The sequence below is a fragment of the Pristis pectinata genome, chromosome 1 (assembly GCF_009764475.1).
Source record: "Pristis pectinata isolate sPriPec2 chromosome 1, sPriPec2.1.pri, whole genome shotgun sequence".
NCBI classification, from domain to species: Eukaryota; Metazoa; Chordata; class Chondrichthyes; order Rhinopristiformes; family Pristidae; genus Pristis; species Pristis pectinata.
The window spans coordinates 41,172,837-41,189,399 of record NC_067405.1 but is presented as its reverse complement, the minus strand read 5'-3'; the positions used below and the strand labels follow the sequence as shown (position 1 = coordinate 41,189,399).

The 16,563-nt window shown below is 40.0% G+C and overlaps 1 protein-coding gene across 1 annotated transcript in view; it reads left to right on the top strand.

The window, feature by feature from the left end:
• The window catches only part of galnt13 (UDP-N-acetyl-alpha-D-galactosamine:polypeptide N-acetylgalactosaminyltransferase 13), a 271,947-nt gene that overhangs the window by 216,968 nt on the left and 38,416 nt on the right, over window positions 1-16,563 (top strand). The gene's annotated exons all lie outside the window — the stretch shown is intronic.

The following is a 16,563-nucleotide window of genomic DNA, read 5'->3' as shown; positions in this document are numbered from 1 at the left end:
AGAACGTACAAACTCCTTATTGAACCCGGGTCGCCGGCGCTGTAATAGCATTGTGCTAACTGATACACTACTGTGCCGTACTATACCTTGCAATCACTGTTGCATGTTCGCAGAATAAATTTTGGATTTACTATAAGGATCAGTAGAATAGAGCTTCTTCAAGTTAAAAGCTGTATTTCTAAAGTGTAGTGGACCAACATTGTACATTACTCCTGTTACACTAAATGTACTTGTATTCTGTATTTGTCTCCCACAGTAAACAGTAAAGAGTCTAGATAATGGGGAATACCATTACAACAACATACAGACAGACTAATGAAACTGTTGTCATAATATCTAGGAACACTAAAGGCCTCTAGATCCAAAATGTGTTGCTGCCAATGTAGTTTATGCAATTCCTGCCTAGTACTGTTGTAATTAGCTTTCTAGCTCTAGCTCCACCCCCCTCCCAATTTAGCACTTTTACCTAAAGACCAGCCTTATCCTTACCCATAAATTATCTTACAACTTATGAATTATGAGAAGATTCTCTCTCCACTGAATCTTCAATCACTCTCAGGATGGGCTCATTCTCCAATCATTCTCCAGTATAAGGTTTGGTATAGCACCATCTCTAGTTGGACTATCTACATATTGTTTCAAGAAACCCTCCTGGATGCATCTAACAAATTCTGCCCCATCTAAGCTCCTGGCACTAAGGGAGTTTCAATCAATATTGGGGAAATTAAAATCACTCACTGCAATAGCCTTATTGTTTTTACATCTTTCCATGATCTTCCTGCATATCTATTCCCCTCACTCCTGCTGGCTACTGGGAAGCCTATTGTATAACCCTGTCACAGTGATTGTACCTTTCTTGTTCCTGAGTTCTGCCCATATGGGCTCACTGGATGAGCCCTCCAAGTTGTCCTCTCTTAGTGAATTCTCCATAATCAGTAATGCAACTTCCCTACCTCTTTTATATTGCTCTCTGTATTTGTTAGTATTCTAAAATAAACTAAAATAACAGAACTGCCTTTTACAGAAGAGTTGGTGACCACATTCAAATGAATAGGGCTTCTGTTCCTCCACCAATCATTCCTGGTGTAGAAATGAGGGACTAGATGGAACTGCACCTGAACACACTCTAGGGCAGGCATGGTAGTGTAGAGGTTAGCGTAACTTCATTACAGCGCCAGCGACCTGGGTTCAATTCCGGCCGCTGTCTGTAGGAGTTTGTACGTTCTCCCCGTGTCTGCGTTGGTTTCCTCCGGGTGCTCCGGTTTCCCCCCATGTTCCAAAAGGTGTATGGGTTAGGAAGTTATGGGCGTGCTATGTTGGTGCCGGAAGCATGGTGACACTTGCGGGCTGCCCCCCAGAACACCCTATGCAAAAAAGATGCATTTCACTGTGGATCTCGATGTACATGTGACTAATAAAGATATCTTAGACCATTAATGCTCCTTCAATGGACTTAATGGTGAATCCAACGACAGTTTTCAGCTCTTCTTGGACTTCCCCGTTTGGTCAAGTATATGTGGAAAGCTGAGATCAGTGAACAAACGAATGGCTATTTGTCAGCCAAGTCACTTTGGTCCCTAGTCTCTGCCATAGCTAGTGCTCTCAGCTGTTTCATTGTATCACATGGAGTGGAGAGAATTTATTGAAGCCTGGATTCTCTGATGATTGGGACCTTGGGAATAGGCCGTAATAGTCTTCCTGGGTAAAGGTAGTAGAAAACTCTCCACCCTTGTCTTTTGCACTCTTACACACTGTGCTCCATCATTAATAAATATGGGGTGTTCATGGAGTCTTATCCCCTTTATCTATTTAATTTTCTCCAGCTGTTCATGGCTGGGGTCACAATTTGAACTTGGAGTTTAATAGATTGGGACAGTGCTTGAGAATTTAGGCTTAGTGACCAGGAGGAGCTGGTTGGAGGCCTGGATGGTGTGAGGAAAGTATCTAATTAAGATGAGAATCTTACTTTAACATGGCAACAAAAACCTCATAGAGATAAAGTTAATTGCTAAATGTTCTGATATATTTTAACAAAAAATGTTGTAGTCATAGAAGATGAACCAAGTTGTCTTTTCTCTATCTATGCTCTCGCTGAAAAACTGCTGAAATGTGGATTTCTAACTTCTAGATACTGAGTGCTGGCTTAGTTAAATTTATTTTTAGATTGAGACCCACAAACTTTCATCAGGTAATGGTATCAAATGGATCAAAGAGAGGTGAAAGAAGGGAGGTGAAAACTGTAATAGAAATGCTAGGGGGGAAAATGCCTGTTATTTTAGTTTCCAGGTATATGTGGGGGGAAAAAAGTGGTAGTAAGTTCAAAATCACCCTTGATAGTTGTAATATTTAGAAAATTCTTAGCCTGAATGTAATTAGCTATGTTTATTCTTCCCTTAATAGGCCTCAAATCAACACCTACCTTATCATATTTTTCTCCTCATTTATTGTGTTATTTTGGGAAATGTAACTTCATAAATCAGCCGGCTGACATTTCATACCCAGTTGTTGGTACTAAATGTTCTTTGCCCCCAAATCAGTGCATTGTGCTTTGCCTCTATTCATACTATTGAAGTCAATGAAATTTTACTCATTAAGTCTCCAATCTGCTTTATAACAAAAAATATTTTTTTTAATTTTAAATTGGTGCTTGCATATTTCTTGTTTGGCCATCCAGGAATGTGGTCTGTCTTTATACACATTGGGTATTGTAGTTATAGGAAGTTTGCAGATTTTACCAAGAAATGGCAGATGGAATACTGCGTAAGGAAGTGTGAGGTTATGCGCTTTGACAAGAAGGATCAAGGTGTAGACTATTTTCTAAATGGGGAGAGAATTCAGAAATTGGAGGTGCAAAGGGACTTGGGAGTTCTGGTTCAGGATTCCCTTAAGGCTACCTTGTAGGTTGAGTTGGTAGTAAGAAAGGCAAATGCAATGTTAGCATTCATTTTGAGAGGGCTAGTATATTAAAACAAGGATGTACTGCTGAGGCTTTATAAGGCATTGGTCAGACAGCATTTGGATATTTGTGAGCAATTTTGGGCCCCATATCTAAGAAAGTATGTGCTGGCATTGGAGAGCGTCCAGAGGAGGTTCACAAGAATGATCTCGGAAATGAAAGGCTTAATGTATGAGGAGTGTTTAATGGCTCTAGGCCTGTACTTGATGAAGTTCAGAAGGATGGGGGGGGTCATTTCATTGAAACCTACCAAATATTGAAAGGCCTAGATAGAGTGAAGAGGATGTTTCCATTATTATGAGAATCTAGGATACGTCTCTTTAGAACTGAGATGAGGAGGAATTTCTTCAGCCAGAAGGTGGTCAATCTGTGGAATTCATTGCTAAGAGGGCCATGAAGATCAAGTCATTTAAGGCAGAGATTCATGGGCTCTTGATTGGTAAGTGGGGGTTAAGGGTTACAGGGAGAAAGTGGGAAAATGGGGTTAAAAGACTCAGCCATGATTGGATGGCAGAGCAGACTCAATGGGTTAAATGGCCTAATTCTGCTCCCATACATTATGGTCTTCTTATTGGAAGCAGGGTTAGAAAGAAACCTGCAAAATGTTGTGAGATGTACAAAAAGGGGGCTACATTATCCAATTATCAAGTTAGGAAAAAATGTTAAATTTCAAAATCGAAATACATGTTTTTGTGGGGATGAGAGGGAGTGAAGGGATCTTCTTGGTATTAAACATTTGGCTGAGTTAGAGCACTGCATATTGTAATTGATAAGGATTTATTCCAAATGTCTACAAAGGCAATGAAAAATACTATATTGCTACTCAGAAAAACAGTTTCACCGTTCTTTTTCTTTCTCCTTCTCTGGTTTCATTCTTTCCCAACCTCTCTCAGCCAGTACCACTACCACTTGTATCAATCAGCCTCTCTTGATCTCCATCTCTCCCCTTTTCTGTGCAACTAAAAACATGTTTGATTCCTAACTTTTCTTAATTCTGATGAAAAGTCACAAAACATCAGCCCTGTTTCTCTCTCCACAGATGCTGCCTGAAGTGCTGAATATTTCCAGCATTCCCTGTTTCTTTTATTTGAGATTTACAGCAGCTGCACTTCTTTGTATTTTGAGTTTTAACAGGGATTTGGAGCAGATTTGTATACCCAGGGGAATTGCCTCACTCTCACAAACAGATCTCTACTCCTACAGTATGTTCTTTGTTCCACGGGGTTATTGAAGAAGCTGAGATGAACACCACCTTTTGTATCAGTGTGTCAGTTTGCTTTAATAGCTGGATTTTTTGTCTATCTGAACAAGATTGCAGTTTCAAAATAGTTACTATAGCAATTTAGATTTTATAAGGAGTAGTTAAGCCTTGTCAAAAATGGGAACTAATTAATCTTCAGAACAGTGATAGGGAGCTTGTCTGTGATTTGAGCCATGTCACTCAATCCTTGCCAATGGCAATAACCCATCTCCTTTCTCAAGCATAATCACCCTTGAAGGATGAAAACCAACACTGCAGTCTCTTGTGAATTGTTGACATAACACACAAAATGAAATGAACTAAATGAACTAAGTTCTTTGTGCTGTGCAAAAAATAATAGATTGAATGATGTCTGGATATCCCTCCTACTCCCCCCCCCCCCCCAACTGAGAGGATCTCTAATGAAATAGCAGTTCTCAGTGATATTTTTGAAAGCTGTCAAAGTCCAAGGATAATGAAGCATTTATAAATCAGTGATATTTCGTCTTGTAAGCACAATAAGTGTTTCTTTCTCAAACTGAGTTGGTAGGTTAATTGATGACAGTAAATTGCCCCTTGTGTGTAGGTGAGTGGCAGAATCTGGGGGAGTTGATGGAAAACCTGGGGAGAATAAATTGGGATTTGAGTAGGATTCATGTATTGGGTAGTTGACAGTTAATGTGGACTTGGTGGGTTGAAGAGCCTGTTTCTGTGCTGTATTTCTCTGTGACTATTTGACTCTGTGATAATTTATAAACACATTTTGAAATGTTCACATACAAACCCAGCCTCCCCAACACAGAATTATAGTTTATTCTCTGCTGCCTCAAAACCCATTAATAATACAACATTCCATCACTTCCTCCTCCTCACTGTGACAAAAGATGTTGTGAGTTATACAACTGTTGCTCTCTTATACAAATGGTAAAATAATTCTGAACAAACTCTATTCCTCTGCTTGTCTCCTCCCTCTACTACCAAACCCCATCTTCAAACTGCCAAAGTGCCATAAATCATACTTCTCTACCTAAAATTATCTCCCCACATCTTGAAGTATAAAATCCACTCATCAACAATCATTCATACTTCAACAACAGCAAAAACTGCATTAAAGTAGTAAAACATTCCCAAGGAACTTCACAGGAGCATTAGCAAGCAAACTTTGATAGTAATCTACACAAGGAAGAGTTAAGGGAGATGACCAGTTCTATTCAGTATCAGTACAGATGATCAAAGCTACATCTTTACACCTTAAAGGAGATAGACAAAGGTTTAGGAAGCAGAGCTTAGGTCCTTGGCAGATAAAGCAATAGCCACCACAGGTGGAGTGACTAAGATTGGAATATGCAGTCTATATTTGAAGTGCAGATACCTCAGAGGGTTGTGGAACTGGAGCAGATAACATAGGAAGGGACAAAGCCATGGAGAATGGTTAATATGAGTTAGAATTACAAATTGAGATGTTGCTCATCTGGCAGGTAGCAGGCACGTGGTGATTTGTATTAGGTCTGAGCTGCAGCACAACCAGCAGCATCCAGCTGTTTAAATTTACAAAGGATGAAAGGTATTGGTTTATTATTGTCACTTGTACCGAGGTACAGTGAAAAACTTGTCTTGCATACCGATTGTATAGGTCAATTCATTACACAGTGCAGTTACATTCAGTTAGTACAGAGTGCATTGAGGTAGTACAGGTAAAAACAATAACAGTACAGAGTAAAGTGTCACAGCTACAGAGAAAGCACAGTGCAGTTAGACAATAAGGTTCAAGGTCACAACAAGGTAGATTGTGAGGTCAGAGTCCATCTCATTATATAAGGGAACTGTTCAATAGTCTTATCATAGTGGAATAGAAGCTGTCCTTAAGCCTGGTGGTATGTGCCCTCAGGCTCCTGTATCTTCTAGGTGGCTAACCAGAATAGTCATCTCCAGAGGTTAAAATATTTGGATGAGGAATTCAGCATAAGGTAATTTCAGACAGAATGGATGTTACAAAGGTGGAAGTAGACAATTTTAGTCATTGTATACAGACGTCATGAGAACTTCATCTTTGGGTCAAATGACCATAGATCTGCCAGTCCTCTACGACTGTATCCCAGTACCCAAGATCAGAAATTAAAAAATGTGGAAGCCAGCCACAAAACAATCCTATGGTTGCAGCCTCTCTCCAACTTACTCTCAGCATGATGAATCCTGATGGTGGGAGGCCATATAGGGAATAATGCATTAATGCCATATGGCTACCTCACAGCAGAAACCATGGTAAGAGACTGGAAGCAGGAATTAGATTGATAGAGTCAGGAATAGGGGCTTGTAAAAAGATGTTTTTATTGGGAATATTATAAAGAAACTGGATGGGAATACTGATTTCTGATCATATTTAATTTTGCTTTTGAAACTGAGTAGGGTTGAAGACATTGGGATGGCAGTAGAACAGTGGTTTATATATATGTCCCATTAAAACACTTCAAGAGGTCACAAGAGCTGCTAGCATAGGATGCGCAAATGTGAATTCCAAACATATAACAGCAGAAGACTTATAGCTGCTCCTTTGAATCCTTTGTGGGCAGTAATGCCAAGCTGGCATTCATCATGATCTCTACTGTAATGAATTGCCTGAGATAACAAGAAAATCATCCTCTCTTCATCCTGGAGTCTGTATGCAATAAATCCTGACACCAGCTGGAGTTCAATTGGCACTTTCTGTACGTTCTCTTTGGTTTGCAGGATTAGCTATGGAGATAAAAAGTGTTGAATAGAGATCAAAATATCTCAACATTTTGCAATTCATGATATAAGTATTAACTCTGGAGATCTGTGGTGTTCAATGCTTGTAAAAGCAATGTACATCTGCTTGCATTGTGGATAAATCATACACAGAGTTTTAAAATCTGATATGGTCCTTCCTATTTGCAAATATTCACTAGGAAGGTAGAAATTATATTATGCATGAAACAAATTGTCCTGTCCCTGTGATAGAAAGGCAAAGAGAGAGTATAAACATCAGCTGTTGAAGTAATGCAGATAGTTAGAGCAAAGCAGGTTCAGGTGCATGCTTTTCAGGCAAGGCAAGGCATTTCAAGAGTTAAACGCATGACTTGCTGATCTATGATGATTCTGACAGTTAATTATTTTTTTCTTCTTCATTTGTGAGGGTGACCTCTATCCTGCACACAGTCCACTGGCTTGCTCGATTATTCCTTTCTGGGCACTCAGGCCAGTGGTCAAGGGCACTGGAACCTTTGTAGAAATAAGGCAGGTGGGTGGTAGAGAGTGTAGTATTCATGTAGAATGGATTACTCTCAGATATCTTGTAGCATATAACCGACAGAATCATAATACAGAATGGAGCTATGTTATAATATTTGACAGAATTATAAAGAAATCATGTTTTTCCCCTCAGTGCAGAAAGCTGTTTTGTCAAGAAGTGGCAGTGGGAAAGAACAAGGCTCCAGGTCCCCTACAAGCACTTTCTGACAGGTCTAAACCTCCCACTCAAACCTAGTACATCTCATTACATCAGCACAGCCAGCAAAACATTGAAACCTACTATAAACACAAAGTTCCACAATAATTCCACAATTTTGCAGCTAAGATTGAATGCAGAGCTGTTTAAGTCCAGAAGCCAACTCTGTCCAGTGTGGGATGAAAAGTGCCAAGGGGGCAGTCAAAGACCGGGGCAGTATCCCTCAATGCACCAGCCATGCCAATTGCACTGGGGCAAATATGCTGACGTTCCCAAGGCCCAAAGAAGAAGATTAGGACCCAGGTTGCAAGATTTAAGGAAAGTGATGTCATTGTAGAATATCTATTATGTGGAGGTATGTACTTACTGATGCTAATTGTATGTGTTGTGGATCTTCTAACTTAATTGTACTTCATGCAGAATATTTAAGATAATACACTTACCTTCAAGTTGATCATATAGTTAGACAACAGTAAAAATATGTTTCAGCTCTACCTTGATTGCACAGATTATCTTAAGAGTTCTAATGCAATGCTCAGAGCAGCATCATGCCATTGCCATTAACTCACCGTTAGCCACCTACTTCTAGATTTGGAACAAGGAGGAAGGGAATGCTGGATTCTAAAGTACTTTCCTGGTTGTGTGGTAGGATGAAGGCTAAAGGTGAAAGAAAAGCTGGAAGTGTGGCGGTGATTACAAAAGGATTGGGAGGAGAACATAGTGGTGCATAGAATATAGCTGTGTAAAGAAGAATACACTAAGTTCATAGGTCACCAAAGTAGTGTCCCAAGTGGATTGTCAAAGGGAACACAGATAAATCATGTTATCAGCTTTAGTTGAGTATTAGCCAAGTATTCCCTCAGTGCTTATTGCTACCCCAAGATCAGAGCTTTGACAGAACTACTGTAAAAATTCCATTTATGCATGCAGACATCACTTCCAGGCAAAGTTATATTGGAAGAGAAATAGCAGCAGCTCTGGGGAAATCCATGACTTGTGAAACTTGTGAACCTATAACATGATGCCCTTTATCATTGTTTTCTTCCGGAAAGAATTCCTTGTGCACTGAGTATTGCCTTCTGGCTGTAGAGGTGAATACACTTTTAAAGCAAGTCATTTTAATTTCCATTACTTACAATTTGATGCATCATCCAGATCTTTAAGGGCTTTTAAAGTTTATAGTTAGGAATGAAACCATGCAAAAATAATGCTAGTTATTTTAGGGTAAAATATCTGAGTCTATACAATTTTATTGCTAAAACTTAGAGAAACTAATTTTGGATCTGATGACTGGCATGAAATATCTATTAAAGATTCTTAAGCTTTAAAAATGAAATAGTGGTGTGCAAGTCTTGTAAAAGTTCTCCATTTCCATCTAGTGAAAGCTGGCAGTAATGCAGGCAAAACATATGTTGCTTCATATTTGAAATACTGTTCTTGCTGTTGGTGTTAATACAATCAATCAACTGTGTATTGTCCCAGAGGCAGATCTGCTGTGACATAAATTTCTTATGATTTTGCCTTCATCTCATATATCAGTTTTGAAATTCTGAGTCAACAGGATGTAGACTCAAGTGTCACTTGAGAAATTAAATATAATCTAAGTTCGTGCTGTGGTTTAAAAAAAACAGTGAGTGCTGCATTGTTAAAGATTTGGTAGTTTTCATCTTCATTGCTTGGGCATTGTAGAAACTGCCAGATTTTCATTTCACTCATGACTGCATATGTGGGGAGTGGAGTGAGCTGTACTTGGCCCAGTGGTTTTAAGTAATTTAGTTACTGGATCATGGAATTTAAAGTTACAAAACATAGAGCACAGAACATTACAGCACAATGTTGTGCCAACCTTTAACCTACTCTAAGATCAATCTAACCATTCCCTCCCACATACCCCTCCATTTTTCTGTCATCATGTGCCTATCTAAGAGTCTCTTGAATGTCCCTAATGTATCTGCCTCTACCAGCACCCTGGCAGCACGTTCTACGCACCCACCACTCACTGTGCAAAAAACTTATCTCTGATATCCCCCCTGTACTCTCCTCTAATCACCTTAAAATTATGGCCCCTCGTGTTAGCCACTTCTGCCCTGGGGAAAATGTTGCTGACTGTCCACTCGATCTATGCCTCTTATCATCTTGAACACCTCTATCAGGTCACCTCTTGTCCTCCTTCACTCCAAAGAGAAAAGCCCCAGCTCACTCAACCTATCCTCATAAGGCATGCTCTCCAATATAGGTAGCATCCTGGTAAATCTCCTCTGCACTCTTTCTAAAGCTTCCACATCCTTCCTATAGTGAGGCGACAGAACTGAACACAATACTCTAAGTGTGGTCTAACCAGGGTTTTATAGAGCTGCAACATTATCTCATGGCTCTTGAACTCAGTCACCTGACTAATGAAGGCCAACGCGCTATATGCCTTTTTAACAACCCTATCAACTTGCACGACAACCTTATGGACTTGGACCCAAAGATATCTCTGTTCCTCCACACTGCTAAGAATCCTGCCATTAACCCTGTATCCTGCCTGCAAATTCAACCTTCCAAATTCAACCTTCCAAGTTGAATCACTTCACACTTTTCCAGGTTGAACTCCATCTGCCACTTCTCAGTCCAGCTTTGCATCCTATCAATGTAACCCTCGACATCCTTCTACACTATCCGCAACACCACCTACCTTCGTGTCATCTGCAAACTTACTAACCCACCCTTCCACATCCTCATCCAAGTCATTTATAAAAGTTACAAAGAGCAGGGGTCCCAGAACAGATCCCTGTGGAACACCACCGGTCACCAACCTCCAGGTAGAATACGCTCCATCTATAACCACCTTCTGCCTTCTATGGGCAAGCCAATTCCGAATCCACACAGCCAAGTTTTCCTGGGTCCCATGCCTCTTGATCTTCTGAATGAGCCTATCATGGGGAACCTTATTAAAGGGCTTACTAAAGTCCACATACACCACATCCACTGCTCTACCCTCATCAATGTGTTTTGTCACATCCTCAAAGATTTCAATCAGGCTCGTGAGGCATGAGCTGCCCCTCACAAAGCCATGCTGACTATCCCTAATCAGACTATGCTTCTTCAAATGCTCATAAATCCTGTCCCTAAGAATGTTTCCAATAACTTGCCCACCACTGAAGTAAGACTCACTGGTCTATAATTCCCAGGGTTATCCCTGATCCCTTTCTTGAACAAAGGAATAGTCAGAAGCCCTTTAAAACCATTGCTGTAAAGCAGTTAAGAATTTAGCTTGATGTTGCATAACAGCAGTTTGACACGCAGTGTTAAACTAATGGTCACATTTGCTGGGTATCAAACAGTTTGTTATGTAACGAGTGTCTTTTTTCATATTTGGAACCAAAAGTTCATTAATGAACATTCTATGTGATACTTAAGTAAGCTTGGCATAATTGTCATACATTTGTACACAGTACCCCAGGAGAGAGTTGCTCAAAATTTGGCCTGGAGCCATGATGAAATGCTTTTTCCCATGTACAGTTTTGCAATTGCTGAAAATTGTTCTGTAAAACCACAAATTTTGAACAGATTTTGACAATGGTGTAAAATTAAACTGAAATTGGTAGTGACTTGATCACATTGTGGGCTAACCGAATATTTTTGTACATTAAATATTCTTGATTTCCAACATCTTTAACCTAATTTTATTTTTCGGAAATCTACCTTGTATGTTAAGAAATCAAAGTATCTGGCTTGTATTAGAAACATGCGTGATTTTCGGTGAAGAGAATTAAATAATTGCATAAGATTTGCATTTATACCCTTCATGATTTAAGTTGATCAGTGCTTGGAGAAAAAGACCAAGTGTTTTAAAATAGGCAAAATATGACAATTTAGGGAGTATGTTGTTCCTCATTTTGTACTTTATTATTGCAAAGGCATATTATATGGCAGGCACGGTAGTGTAGCGGTTAGCATAACGCTTTACAGTGCCAGCAACCCGGGTTCAATTCCGGCCACTGTCTGTAAGGAGTTTGTACATTCTCCCTGTGTCTGCGTTGGTTTCCTCCGGGTGCCCCAGTTTCCTCCCACATTCCAAAGACGTACGGGTTAGGAAGTTGTGGGCATGCTATGTTGGCACCAGAAGCGTGGCGACTCTTGCGGGCTGCCCCCCCCCCCCCCAAATCACTGCGCAAAAGAAACTGTGTGTTTCGATGTACATGTGACTAATAAAGATATCTTATCTTAAATTGAACATAAATTTTCTGTTTCGCACTTCGTATGAATCAATATTTTTAATTGATTTTGTTCACAAAACCTGAAATTGCACATTTTTTGTCAAACTAAGGGGAATAGGATTGTAAAATGAGATAGATAATCAGTCTACTGGAAATAGAAATGTCACTCTGATGACCTGTTATAGGCCACAAAGGTAAATTATAGATAGGTGGAAATTGGTGTGTGTTTTGCCCATTTATCATGCGTAAGACACATAGAAAACATATCAGTTCAGCAGTTAGATAACTTGTTACCACTCTGTCCAGATGTTGCTCACATTGATAAATTGATGGAGCCCATTATTTCAGAGACAGAAGAAATTCTGCAGATGCTGGAATCTGGAGCAATACACAAAAAGTGCTGGAGGAACTCAGCAGGTCAGGCAGCCTGATGAAGGGTCTCGGCCTGAAATGTCGACTGTTTATTTCCTTCCATAGATGCTGCCTGACCTGCTGAGTTCCTCCAGCACTTTTTGTGTATGAGCCCATTATTTTGACAAGCACATAAAACAAGTATAATTGTGATTAGTCTTTGCAAGAGCACCAGCAACTGTTCAATGAGCTACTTTCCACAGAGTTCAAAAGTTGATTGCTGGTCCTTGTTTGCTTCCTCCTAAAGATGATCTCTCCTGCCTGATTGCCTCTATCATCGCTCGCAGAACTATGGTAGGCTGCCATGGAAAGTTAGATCGCATGAGATCCAGGAAGAGCTAGCTAATTGGATACAGAATTGGCTTGCTGGTAGGAAGCAGAGGATGATGTTGGAAGGTTGTTTTTAGGACAGGAGGCCTGGAACTAGTGGTGCTCCCCACGGCTTGGTGCTAGGCCCATTGCTGTTTGTTGTTTATATCAATGATTTGGATGTGAATGTGCAAGGCATGGTCATTAAGTTTGCAGATAACACTAAAGTAGGTGGTGTCGATGATAGTGAAGATGATTATTGGGATTTACAGAGGGATCTTGATCAGCTGGGTAAATGGTCTGAGGAATGGCAAATTGAGTTTAATTCAGATTAGTGTGAGGTGTTGTAATTTGGGAAGACAAATCAGGGTAGGACTTTCACAATGAACGGTAGGGCCCTGGGAATGTTGTAGATCAAAGGGACCTTGGAGTACAAGTACATGGTTCCCTGAAAGTGGTGTCGCAGGTAAACAGGGTGGTAAAGAAGGCTTTTGGCATGCTGGCCTTCATCAGTCAGGGCATTGAGTATAGAAGTTGGGATGTTACGTTGCAATGTACAAGACGTTGGTGAGGCTGCATTTGGAATATTGTGTTCAGTTTCAGTCACCCTGCTATAGGAAGGATGCCATTAAGCCGGAAAGAGTGCAGAGGAGACTTACAAGGATGCTGCTGGAGCTCAAGGGACTGAGTTATGGAGAGAGGTTGAGCAGGTTGGGACATTTTTCATTGGAGTGTAGGAGAATGAGGGGTGATCCCACAGAGGTGTGTGAAATTATGGGTGGCATAGATAAGGTGAATGCACACAGTCTTTTTCCCAGGGTTGGGGAATCAAGTACTAGAGGGCATAGGTTTAAGATGAAAGGGGAGAGATTTAATAGGAACCCTGGGAGGCAACTTTTTCACCCAGAGAGTGGTCAGCATATGGAAAGAGCTGCTGGAGGAAGTGGTTGAGGCAGGTACGTGAACATCATTTAAAAGGTAATTGGACAGGTACATGGATAGGAAAGGTTCAGAGGGATATGGGCCAAACATGGGCAAATGTGACTACCTTAGATGGGAATCTTGATCGGCATAAAGTTGGGCCTTAGGACCTGTTTCTGTGCTGTATGACTGACTCAGGTCAGCAATCCACAAGTGATTTTTGTTTTGATGGCTATAGCAGGGCTCTGCGGTTTTCCCAGTCTAACTTAAACAAGACTCATTTTAGATTGGGCTGACCTGCTCCAGTGCAGATATGGTTCTTCAGGAATGTTTCTTCACCCAACTTCCTTGTCAGTATCAGTCCTGATATGAGAGAGGGGGGCATTGATTGCAGCACACTGCCATGGAACTGGGGGAGGATTCCTGGTCCTCCCAGATCTACACAAATTGAAAGCAAAATTGAACCTTACTTTCCCCTGGTTCAAAAGCCACGTACACATCAAGAGAAGCTGAGCAGAGCAGCTTTGGTCATAATCATGTGTGTTTAGAATTATTCCATTCAAATTACCACTTTGTTTCCTATCTGCTCCCATGTTTTCTCAGATGCTTTAATGGACAGCAGAGCTGACTAAACAGAAGCTTTCAGGATACTGTGTGAGCTTAAATCTTACAATGTATGAAGGACTCCGAAGCCAATTGAATTTGGAAGTTTTCACTATAAGTTTTGCTCAATGTACTCTGTAGAGCAAATTACAGCTTCTTTCATTTCTTTTGTTCTATTTTGCTCTTCATCTTGCATATTATATTAAAACTAATGTATAATTTCTTTATATCCTGTATGTTTGCCATAGGCATTGAAAGAGAACTGTCTGAAAATATATAATGTAAATTAGTCATATTCAAAATTTTGCTTTTCCTTATAAATGTGGATTTTCCTAGGATTGTAGAGTATTGAAACCTTGTTCTTTAAAGCACCCAAGGGGAATAGTAATGTCAATGGAGATTTTGTTTTCTTTTACAAAGCTGAAGTTCAAAGTAGCAGACGTAAAGATTCTAGTAAAACATACTTTATTATGAGAGGAAAATTGCTAGGTTCTGCCTTGGTTCTTTTACCAGGATATTGGTACAAAACCAAAATATGGAGAATTATAACTGAACGTAAGCAGAATGGCGGAAATGCTCAGCATATTGCATGACATTTGTGGTGATAGAAACTGTTAATGTTTCATATCAGCACTCTTTAATCAGAACTTATGTTGGTTCAGATTTAAGCTCCTGAGGGCAGATGCGACTCTGAGAGGTTTCATTGCATGAAGTAGTGACTTTAAGGGCTCAATTGTGGGAAATTCATGGAGGTAGAAATTCACTAGCCTATGAAACATGGACTTTTCGAATGCCATTTCAGGGAATGCTAAATTCAGAGGAGGACATCATTCCGCCAAGTCAAAACTCAGAGAGAACTTGACAATGATCATCTCCTTCAATGTAAAGTTTCACCATTTCCCCTGGATATTGAATGGTATTACCATTGTCACTTTAATAGTTTGTGATAATCTAGCAGATGACAACAAAGTGAACACCCATTCAGCAGAATACAGCATGAGGATACAGGCATGGCATTTTGAGGATCCCATGATGTTCCTGGCAGTGGTGGTAATTCCTGTCTCTGAATCTCCAGAAGTCTGCATAGAGATAGAGTATCCACAGATACAAGAGATAGGAAAGCTCTCAACCTTTAACAGCTGTCAGTTCATCTGGTGCAATGTATATAATATGGCAAGCACAGATGGTGGCCTCGAGTACATAAGTGATGCTACCCAGTTGCAAAACATTGATGATAAAGATCTTTGGCAGTTGTCATGCATTATTTGTCTGGATTTCCCTCCTTTTAGTATTGGGAGTGGGGTGCTTGAATTTCCTTTCTCTGACTTTATCATTAAAGACATAAGGGAAAGATTACTGAAATGTAGCAGGTTGTAAAATCTAATGGGCCATTGATTGTTAGCTCAACTAGGTGGGAATTCAGTGAGGAAGTGTTACACAGAGCTTTGGCCAGAGCCCATAGCGCTGCTCTGTTCAGATTTGAGCAACACAACTTAGCACTGTTGAAGTAATCATGGAGTGGTTATAGCTCAGATTCACCAGACTGATATTGAGGATTAAAAAGTTAAATTATTAGGACAGATTGCAAAAATTCAGCTAGGAAGTTTGAACAGTGATCTAAAAAAGAGGCATCTTAATCAGAAAGAGATGTACAGTGGCATTATTTCTTCTGATGGAGAAATCCTAAGTAAGAACAATAACATTAAAATTAAAGCAAGTCCATCAGAGTAAAAGTTTTTTTCTAAATACGAAGGGTAGTGGAAATGTAGAGTTCTGCTTCCCCAAAAGCCTGAGGATGTTGTATTATTTGAAATTTATAATATTGAGATTGGCAGATTTCTGTTAGATCAGGGCTTTGAGAGATACGGGGAAAAGATGGGAATGAAAATCAAAAAAAATTCCAGATGTTCAAAATCTGAAATCAAAACAGAAAATGCTGGAAACACTCAGCAGTTCAGGCAGCATCTGTGGAAAGAAAACCAGAGTTAAGGATTCAGGTTGAATATTCTGTGGGCTAATAGAATGTCATCACATAAAAGGCAATGGACTAAGTGCTGGAAAATGGGTTTTATTACAGATAGGCACCTGATAGCCAACTCAGACATGGTAGGCTGAAGGGCCTGTTTCCATGCTGTATGACTCTATATATTATCCCTGGAATTGCAGAACAAGCTGGAGAGCCTCTTATGATTTACTTCTTTTGCAAAGTATTAACACAAATCAGGACTGAAATTTCTATATTTAACTTGAAGATTTACAGCAGATTACAGTAGTGGTCAAGGGTATGTCATAGTATTTTTTTCCTCTTTGCTGATGTATGTTCTACTCCCATGTTGATAGTTCACTATATTAAACTTGGTGCTGCAACATCAAGATGCTCATTTTCTGTTTTGCTGCCTTTTAGCCTTCTAACCACTGGTTTTGCTTCAACTACTTTGCCTTCCACCGCTGCTCC